The 9,584-nt window shown below is 40.9% G+C and overlaps 1 non-coding gene across 1 annotated transcript; it reads left to right on the top strand.

Annotated features, from left to right (window-relative positions):
- Positions 1 to 9,220: 9,220 nt before the first annotated feature.
- On the top strand, positions 9,221 to 9,293 carry trnar-ccu (transfer RNA arginine (anticodon CCU)). Its single transcript has one exon. It is a non-coding gene; the product is annotated as a tRNA-Arg (tRNA).
- Positions 9,294 to 9,584: the final 291 nt, after the last annotated feature.

Raw genomic sequence — 9,584 nt, 5'->3', positions numbered from 1 at the left:
GTCTTTCGAACTCCACTTTTCAGATATAATAAGTTGGAAAAAAAATTGTCGTGTCCAAACGTTGAAGTCTTTCATACTTTTGTGAAATTGTGAACAGAAAACAGTCAAGTACTTGAGGGGACACGGCTGACTTCCAGCAACACATCGACCTTGTAATGTTTCTTCTTCCATCAGAGTAAAGGCATCTTGTTCCGATTACCGATGCATTGCTTTTTTCGTGGAACTTAAGAATTTGGGGACCTTTCCGGGGCATGTCCAAGAAGTCGTAAAAGAAATTCTATGGCATTAACCGGAGTCTTTTGTGGTGATTTTTTCCGTGCTGGTTATCACATAAGTATTAGTTTGCAGATCAAAGAGGTCAAATTTCTGTATTGTAGTATGGTGGGAAAGGACTTCCACATTCAAACAGAAAACAGTCAAGTATTTGAGGGGACACGGCTGACTTCCATCAACACATCGTCAACACACCGTCCTTGTAATGTTTCTTCTTCCATCAGAGAAAAGGCATCTTGTTCCGATTACCGATGCAGTGCTTTTTTCGTGGAACTTAAGAATTTGGGGACCTTTCCGGGGCATGTCCAAGAAATCGTAAAAAAAATTCTATGGCATTAACCGGAGTCTTTTGTGGTGATTTTTTCCATGGTGGTTATCACATAAGTATTAGTTTGCAGATCAAAGAGGTCAAATTTCTGTATTGTAGTATGGTGGGAAAGGACTTCCACATTCAAACAGAAAACAGTCAAGTATTTGAGGGGACACGGCTGACTTCCATCAACACATCGTCAACACAACGTCCTTGTAATGTTTCTTCTTCCATCAGAAAAAAGGCATCTTGTTCCGATTACCGATGCAGTGCTTTTTTCGTGGAACTTAAGAATTTGGGGACCTTTCCAAGAAATCGTAAAAAAAATTCTATGGCATTAACTGGCGTCTTTTGTGGTGATTTTTTCCATGGTGGTTATCACATAAGTATTAGTTTGCAGATCAAAGAGGTCAAATTTCTGTATTGTAGTATGGTGGGAAAGGGCTTCCACATTCAAACAGAAAACAGTCAAGTACTTGAGGGGACACGGCTGACTTCCATCAACACATCGTCAACACACCGACCATGTAATGTTTCTTCTTCCATCAGAGAAAAGGCATCTTGTTCCGATTACCGATGCAGTGCTTTTTTCGTGGAACTTAAGAATTTGGGGACCTTTCCGGGGCATGTCCAAGAAATCGTAAAAAAAATTCTATGGCATTAACCGGAGTCTTTTGTGGTGATTTTTTCCAAGGTGGTTATCACATAAGTATTAGTTTGCAGATCAAAGAGGTCAAATTTCTGTATTGTAGTATGGTGGGTAAGGACTTCCACATTCAAACAGAAAACAGTCAAGTATTTGAGGGGACACGGCTGACTTCCATCAACACATCGTCAACACACCGTCCTTGTAATGTTTCTTCTTCCATCAGAGAAAAGGCATCTTGTTCCGATTACCGATGCAGTGCTTTTTTCGTGGAACTTAAGAATTTGGGGACCTTTCCGGGGCATGTCCAAGAAATCGTAAAAAAAATTCTATGGCATTAACCGGAGTCTTTTGTGGTGATTTTTTCCATGGTGGTTATCACATAAGTATTAGTTTGCAGATCAAAGAGGTCAAATTTCTGTATTGTAGTATGGTGGGAAAGGACTTCCACATTCAAACAGAAAACAGTCAAGTATTTGAGGGGACACGGCTGACTTCCATCAACACATCGTCAACACAACGTCCTTGTAATGTTTCTTCTTCCATCAGAAAAAAGGCATCTTGTTCCGATTACCGATGCAGTGCTTTTTTCGTGGAACTTAAGAATTTGGGGACCTTTCCAAGAAATCGTAAAAAAAATTCTATGGCATTAACCGGAGTCTTTTGTGGTGATTTTTTCCATGGTGGTTATCACATAAGTATTAGTTTGCAGATCAAAGAGGTCAAATTTCTGTATTGTAGTATGGTGGGAAAGGACTTCCACATTCAAACAGAAAACAGTCAAGTATTTGAGGGGACACGGCTGACTTCCATCAACACATCGTCAACACAACGTCCTTGTAATGTTTCTTCTTCCATCAGAAAAAAGGCATCTTGTTCCGATTACCGATGCAGTGCTTTTTTCGTGGAACTTAAGAATTTGGGGACCTTTCCGGGGCATGTCCAAGAAATCGTAAAAAAATTCTATGGCATTAACTGGAGTCTTTTGTGGTGATTTTTTCCATGGTGGTTATCACATATGTATTAGTTTGCAGATCAAAGAGGTCAAATTTCTGTATTGTAGTATGGTGGGAAAGGGCTTCCACATTCAAACAGAAAACAGTCAAGTATTTGAGGGGACACGGCTGACTTCCAGCAACACATCGACCTTGTAATGTTTCTTCTTCCATCAGAGTAAAGGCATCTTGTTCCGATTACCGATGCAGTGCTTTTTTCGTGGAACTTAAGAATTTGGGGACCTTTCCGGGGCATGTCCAAGAAATCGTAAAAAAAAATTATATGGCATTAACCGGAGTCTTTTGTGGTGATTTTTTCCATGGTGGTTATCACATATGTATTAGTTTGCAGATCAAAGAGGTCAAATTTCTGTATTGTAGTATGGTGGGAAAGGGCTTCCACATTCAAACAGAAATCAGTCAAGTATTTGAGGGGACACGGCTGACTTCCATCAACACATCTACCTTGTAATGTTTCCTCTTCCATCAGAGTAAAGGCATCTTGTACCGATGCAAATGATAAAGCAAACAATGTCCAAAACATAACTAGTGGAGTGTCATTTTGCATATTAACGACTGCTCTACAGCCAAAAAAGAGCCAGGGCACGGCACTGGCCCCCTAAGCCAGGGATTGTGGGTTGGAGTCCCATCTGGGGTGTGTAGCAGAGTGGCGCAGCGGAAGCGTGCTGGGCCCATAACCCAGAGGTCGATGGACCGAAACCATCCTCTGCTATGTATGACTTTTCAAAACAAACTCAATCTCACTCATTAAAGAACATTTAAAAAGATAATGTAACATTCACAGCATGTTCAAAATACTCACTTCACCAACTCTCAAAGCCTTTCTGCATACTCTCAATTCAAACTATTTAGGTGTGCTCATGACTGTCTTTCGAACTCCACTTTTCAGATATAATAAATTGGAAAAAAAATTGTCGTGTCCAAACGTTGAAGTCTTTCATACTTTTGTGAAATTGTGAACAGAAAACAGTCAAGTACTTGAGGGGACACGGCTGACTTCCAGCAACACATCGACCTTGTAATGTTTCTTCTTCCATCAGAGTAAAGGCATCTTGTTCCGATTACCGATGCAGTGCTTTTTTCGTGGAACTTAAGAATTTGGGGACCTTTCCGGGGCATGTCCAAGAAGTCGTAAAAGAAATTCTATGGCATTAACCGGAGTCTTTTGTGGTGATTTTTTCCGTGCTGGTTATCACATAAGTATTAGTTTGCAGATCAAAGAGGTCAAATTTCTGTATTGTAGTATGGTGGAAAAGGGCTTCCACATTCAAACAGAAAACAGTCAACTACTTGAGGGGACACGGCTGACTTCCATCAACACATCGTCAACACACCGTCCTTGTAATGTTTCTTCTTCCATCAGAGAAAAGGCATCTTGTTCCGATTACCGATGCAGTGCTTTTTTCGTGGAACTTAAGAATTTGGGGACCTTTCCGGGGCATGTCCAAGAAATCGTAAAAAAAATTCTATGGCATTAACTGGAGTCTTTTGTGGTGATTTTTTCCATGGTGGTTATCACATATGTATTAGTTTGCAGATCAAAGAGGTCAAATTTCTGTATTGTAGTATGGTGGGGAAGGGCTTCCACATTCAAACAGAAAACAGTCAAGTATTTGAGGGGACACGGCTGACTTCCATCAACACATCTACCTTGTAATGTTTCCTCTTCCATCAGAGTAAAGGCATCTTGTACCGATGCAAATGATAAAGCAAACAATGTCCAAAACATAACTAGTGGAGTGTCATTTTGCATATTAACGACTGCTCTACAGCCAAAAAAGAGCCAGGGCACGGCACTGGCCCCCTAAGCCAGGCATTGTGGGTTGGAGTCCCATCTGGGGTGTGTAGCAGAGTGGCGCAGCGGAAGCGTGCTGGGCCCATAACCCAGAGGTCGATGGACCGAAACCATCCTCTGCTATGTATGACTTTTCAAAACAAACTCAATCTCACTCATTAAAGAACATTTAAAAAGATAATGTAACATTCACAGCATGTTCAAAATACTCACTTCACCAACTCTCAAAGCCTTTCTGCATACTCTCAATTCAAACTATTTAGGTGTGCTCATGACTGTCTTTCGAACTCCACTTTTCAGATATAATAAGTTGGAAAAAAAATTGTCGTGTCCAAACGTTGAAGTCTTTCATACTTTTGTGAAATTGTGAACAGAAAACAGTCAAGTACTTGAGGGGACACGGCTGACTTCCAGCAACACATCGACCTTGTAATGTTTCTTCTTCCATCAGAGTAAAGGCATCTTGTTCCGATTACCGATGCATTGCTTTTTTCGTGGAACTTAAGAATTTGGGGACCTTTCCGGGGCATGTCCAAGAAGTCGTAAAAGAAATTCTATGGCATTAACCGGAGTCTTTTGTGGTGATTTTTTCCGTGCTGGTTATCACATAAGTATTAGTTTGCAGATCAAAGAGGTCAAATTTCTGTATTGTAGTATGGTGGGAAAGGACTTCCACATTCAAACAGAAAACAGTCAAGTATTTGAGGGGACACGGCTGACTTCCATCAACACATCGTCAACACACCGTCCTTGTAATGTTTCTTCTTCCATCAGAGAAAAGGCATCTTGTTCCAATTACCGATGCAGTGCTTTTTTCGTGGAACTTAAGAATTTGGGGACCTTTCCGGGGCATGTCCAAGAAATCGTAAAAAAAATTCTATGGCATTAACCCGGAGTCTTTTGTGGTGATTTTTTCCATGGTGGTTATCACATAAGTATTAGTTTGCAGATCAAAGAGGTCAAATTTCTGTATTGTAGTATGGTGGGAAAGGACTTCCACATTCAAACAGAAAACAGTCAAGTATTTGAGGGGACACGGCTGACTTCCATCAACACATCGTCAACACAACGTCCTTGTAATGTTTCTTCTTCCATCAGAAAAAAGGCATCTTGTTCCGATTACCGATGCAGTGCTTTTTTCGTGGAACTTAAGAATTTGGGGACCTTTCCAAGAAATCGTAAAAAAAATTCTATGGCATTAACTGGAGTCTTTTGTGGTGATTTTTTCCATGGTGGTTATCACATATGTATTAGTTTGCAGATCAAAGAGGTCAAATTTCTGTATTGTAGTATGGTGGGAAAGGGCTTCCACATTCAAACAGAAAACAGTCAAGTACTTGAGGGGACACGGCTGACTTCCATCAACACATCGTCAACACACCGTCCTTGTAATGTTTCTTCTTCCATCAGAGAAAAGGCATCTTGTTCCGATTACCGATGCAGTGCTTTTTTCGTGGAACTTAAGAATTTGGGGACCTTTCCGGGGCATGTCCAAGAAATCGTAAAAAAAATTCTATGGCATTAACTGGAGTCTTTTGTGGTGATTTTTTCCATGGTGGTTATCACATATGTATTAGTTTGCAGATCAAAGAGGTCAAATTTCTGTATTGTAGTATGGTGGGAAAGGGCTTCCACATTCAAACAGAAAACAGTCAAGTATTTGAGGGGACACGGCTGACTTCCATCAACACATCGACCTTGTAATGTTTCTTCTTCCATCAGAGTAAAGGCATCTTGTTCCGATTACCGATGCATTGCTTTTTTCGTGGAACTTAAGAATTTGGGGACCTTTCCGGGGCATGTCCAAGAAGTCGTAAAAGAAATTCTATGGCATTAACCGGAGTCTTTTGTGGTGATTTTTTCCGTGCTGGTTATCACATAAGTATTAGTTTGCAGATCAAAGAGGTCAAATTTCTGTATTGTAGTATGGTGGGAAAGGAGTTCCACATTCAAACAGAAAACAGTCAAGTATTTGAGGGGACACGGCTGACTTCCATCAACACATCGTCAACACACCGTCCTTGTAATGTTTCTTCTTCCATCAGAGAAAAGGCATCTTGTTCCGATTACCGATGCAGTGCTTTTTTCGTGGAACTTAAGAATTTGGGGACCTTTCCGGGGCATGTCCAAGAAATCGTAAAAAAAATTCTATGGCATTAACCGGAGTCTTTTGTGGTGATTTTTTCCATGGTGGTTATCACATAAGTATTAGTTTGCAGATCAAAGAGGTCAAATTTCTGTATTGTAGTATGGTGGGAAAGGACTTCCACATTCAAACAGAAAACAGTCAAGTATTTGAGGGGACACGGCTGACTTCCATCAACACATCGTCAACACAACGTCCTTGTAATGTTTCTTCTTCCATCAGAGAAAAGGCATCTTGTTCCGATTACCGATGCAGTGCTTTTTTCGTGGAACTTAAGAATTTGGGGACCTTTCCAAGAAATCGTAAAAAAAATTCTATGGCATTAACTGGAGTCTTTTGTGGTGATTTTTTCCATGGTGGTTATCACATATGTATTAGTTTGTAGATCAAAGAGGTCAAATTTCTGTATTGTAGTATGGTGGGAAAGGGCTTCCACATTCAAACAGAAAACAGTCAAGTACTTGAGGGGACACGGCTGACTTCCATCAACACATCGTCAACACACCGTCCTTGTAATGTTTCTTCTTCCATCAGAGAAAAGGCATCTTGTTCCGATTACCGATGCAGTGCTTTTTTCGTGGAACTTAAGAATTTGGGGACCTTTCCGGGGCATGTCCAAGAAATCGTAAAAAAAATTCTATGGCATTAACTGGAGTCTTTTGTGGTGATTTTTTCCATGGTGGTTATCACATATGTATTAGTTTGCAGATCAAAGAGGTCAAATTTCTGTATTGTAGTATGGTGGGAAAGGGCTTCCACATTCAAAAAGAAAACAGTCAAGTATTTGAGGGGACACGGCTGACTTCCATCAACACATCTACCTTGTAATGTTTCCTCTTCCATCAGAGTAAAGGCATCTTGTACCGATGCAAATGATAAAGCAAACAATGTCCAAAACATAACTAGTGGAGTGTCATTTTGCATATTAACGACTGCTCTACAGCCAAAAAAGAGCCAGGGCACGGCACTGGCACCCTAAGCCAGGGATTGTGGGTTGGAGTCCCATCTGGGGTGTGTAGCAGAGTGGCGCAGCGGAAGCGTGCTGGGCCCATAACCCAGAGGTCGATGGACCGAAACCATCCTCTGCTATGTATGACTTTTCAAAACAAACTCAATCTCACTCATTAAAGAACATTTAAAAAGATAATGTAACATTCACAGCATGTTCAAAATACTCACTTCACCAACTCTCAAAGCCTTTCTGCATACTCTCAATTCAAACTATTTAGGTGTGCTCATGACTGTCTTTCGAACTCCACTTTTCAGATATAATAAGTTGGAAAAAAAATTGTCGTGTCCAAACGTTGAAGTCTTTCATACTTTTGTGAAATTGTGAACAGAAAACAGTCAAGTACTTGAGGGGACACGGCTGACTTCCAGCAACACATCGACCTTGTAATGTTTCTTCTTCCATCAGAGTAAAGGCATCTTGTTCCGATTACCGATGCAGTGCTTTTTTCGTGGAACTTAAGAATTTGGGGACCTTTCCGGGGCATGTCCAAGAAGTCATAAAAGAAATTCTATGGCATTAACCGGAGTCTTTTGTGGTGATTTTTTCCGTGCTGGTTATCACATAAGTATTAGTTTGCAGATCAAAGAGGTCAAATTTCTGTATTGTAGTATGGTGGAAAAGGGCTTCCACATTCAAACAGAAAACAGTCAAGTACTTGAGGGGACACGGCTGACTTCCATCAACACATCGTCAACACACCGTCCTTGTAATGTTTCTTCTTCCATCAGAGAAAAGGTATCTTGTTCCGATTACCGATGCAGTGCTTTTTTCGTGGAACTTAAGAATTTGGGGACCTTTCCGGGGCATGTCCAAGAAATCGTAAAAAAAATTCTATGGCATTAACTGGAGTCTTTTTTGGTGATTTTTTCCATGGTGGTTATCACATATGTATTAGTTTGCAGATCAAAGAGGTCAAATTTCTGTATTGTAGTATGGTGGGGAAGGGCTTCCACATTCAAACAGAAAACAGTCAAGTATTTGAGGGGACACGGCTGACTTCCATCAACACATCTACCTTGTAATGTTTCCTCTTCCATCAGAGTAAAGGCATCTTGTACCGATGCAAATGATAAAGCAAACAATGTCCAAAACATAACTAGTGGAGTGTCATTTTGCATATTAACGACTGCTCTACAGCCAAAAAAGAGCCAGGGCACGGCACTGGCACCCTAAGCCAGGGATTGTGGGTTGGAGTCCCATCTGGGGTGTGTAGCAGAGTGGCGCAGCGGAAGCGTGCTGGGCCCATGGGTCGATGGACCGAAACCATCCTCTGCTATGTATGACTTTTCAAAACAAACTCAATCTCACTCATTAAAGAACATTTAAAAAGATAATGTAACATCCACAGCATGTTCAAAATACTCACTTCACCAACTCTCAAAGCCTTTCTGCATACTCTCAATTCGAACTATTTAGGTGTGCTCATGACTGTCTTTCGAACTCCACTTTTCAGATATAATAAGTTGGAAAAAAAATTGTCGTGTCCAAACGTTGAAGTCTTTCATACTTTTGTGAAATTGTGAACAGAAAACAGTCAAGTACTTGAGGGGACACGGCTGACTTCCAGCAACACACCGTCCTTGTAATGTTTCTTCTTCCATCAGAGTAAAGGCATCTTGTTCCGATTACCGATGCAGTGCTTTTTTCGTGGAACTTAAGAATTTGGGGACCTTTCCGGGGCATGTCCAAGAAATCGTAAAAAAAATTCTATGGCATTAACCGGAGTCTTTTGTGGTGATTTTTTCCATGGTGGTTATCACATAAGTATTACTTTGCAGATCAAAGAGGTCAAATTTCTGTATTGTAGTATGGTGGGAAAGGACTTCCACATTCAAACAGAACACAGTCAAGTATTTGAGGGGACACGGCTGACTTCCATCAACACATCTACCTTGTAATGTTTCCTCTTCCATCAGAGTAAAGGCATCTTGTACCGATGCAAATGATAAAGCAAACAATGTCCAAAACATAACTAGTGGAGTGTCATTTTGCATACTAACGACTGCTCCACAGCCAGACTGAGCCCCAGTGGCCTAATGGATAAGGCACTGGCCTCCTAAGCCAGGGATTGTGGGTTGGAGTCCCATCTGGGGTGTGTAGCAAAGTGGCGCAGCGGAAGCGTGCTGGGCCCATAACCCAGAGGTCGATGGACCGAAACCATCCTCTGCTATGTATGACTTTTCAAAACAAACTCAATCTCACTCATTAAAGAACATTTAAAAAGATAATGTAACATCCACAGCATGTTCAAAATACTCACTTCACCAACTCTCAAAGCCTTTCTGCATACTCTCAATTCAAACTATTTAGGTGTGCTCATGACTGTCTTTCGAACTCCACTTTTCAGATATAATAAGTTGGAAAAAAAATTGTCGTGTCCAAACGT

The sequence above is a fragment of the Leuresthes tenuis genome, unplaced genomic scaffold (assembly GCF_036924035.1).
Source record: "Leuresthes tenuis unplaced genomic scaffold, fLeuTen1.0.hap1 SCAF_23, whole genome shotgun sequence".
Lineage (NCBI taxonomy): Eukaryota > Metazoa > Chordata > Actinopteri > Atheriniformes > Atherinopsidae > Leuresthes > Leuresthes tenuis.
The sequence above is the reverse complement of the archived record's forward strand: the minus strand, read 5'-3'. Positions and strand labels throughout refer to the sequence as shown.